The 681-nt window shown below is 76.7% G+C and overlaps 1 protein-coding gene across 1 annotated transcript in view; it reads left to right on the top strand.

The window, feature by feature from the left end:
- H696_02030 (hypothetical protein) overlaps positions 1-681 on the top strand; it is a gene marked incomplete at both ends in the record, with an annotated part of 2,828 nt that overhangs the window by 1,167 nt on the left and 980 nt on the right. The window lies entirely within an intron of this gene.

The following is a 681-nucleotide window of genomic DNA, read 5'->3' as shown; positions in this document are numbered from 1 at the left end:
CCTGCCAGCACCTCCGGCGCGAGGGGCCCCCACCATCCGGTCGCGCGGGCTGCACACCGCCCGGCCCCGCGTCACGGGCGCGCCCGGCCGGCGAGGCAGCCCGCCGGTGGGAAGGGACACGGGGAAAGATGCCCCCCCCCCCCCCTCCCGCGCGCACGTCGGGCCTCCTCCATCTGAGAGGCTCCTCGCCGGGGAGGGGACTTCGGCCCGCCCCGGCCGGCGGGGGGCCGGCGCGCTGGTGGCCGACTGATGACTGACCGCCGCCGGGGCCCGGTGGCTCATCCGCCAATATATAGCACTGCTGCGGACCATTGGCGAGTGACGCTCAGTCGAGCCGGCCCGGCGGGCGGGCCTCCCCCAGGACCTGGGGAACGTGTTCCCTCCCCCCTTTTTGTCCGGGGCGCGGATCGGCGTCGCCCGTGCGCGGGCGCCTCCCGCGCGAACGCACGCCAGCCTCCAGAGCTCCGGCGCCCGCGCCACACAGGGAGGTGCCCGGCGGCCCGGCATGTATCCCTCTGTTCCAGCCTCGCGCCGGGGCCGGGCTCCACTTCTCTCCCGGTGGCCCCGTCCTCCGGTGGAGCTCACGCCCCCGGCTCGCCAGCCCGAGCAACAAACAAACCCCACCGCCAGGGCGTGTGCCCAAACGCGCCCCTGGGCACGCGCCCTTTTGCCCCCCCCCCC

This window comes from Fonticula alba (assembly GCF_000388065.1).
Source record: "Fonticula alba strain ATCC 38817 unplaced genomic scaffold supercont2.3, whole genome shotgun sequence".
In the NCBI taxonomy this organism is placed as follows: domain Eukaryota; order Rotosphaerida; family Fonticulaceae; genus Fonticula; species Fonticula alba.
This window is presented reverse-complemented; position numbering and strand designations above follow the sequence as displayed.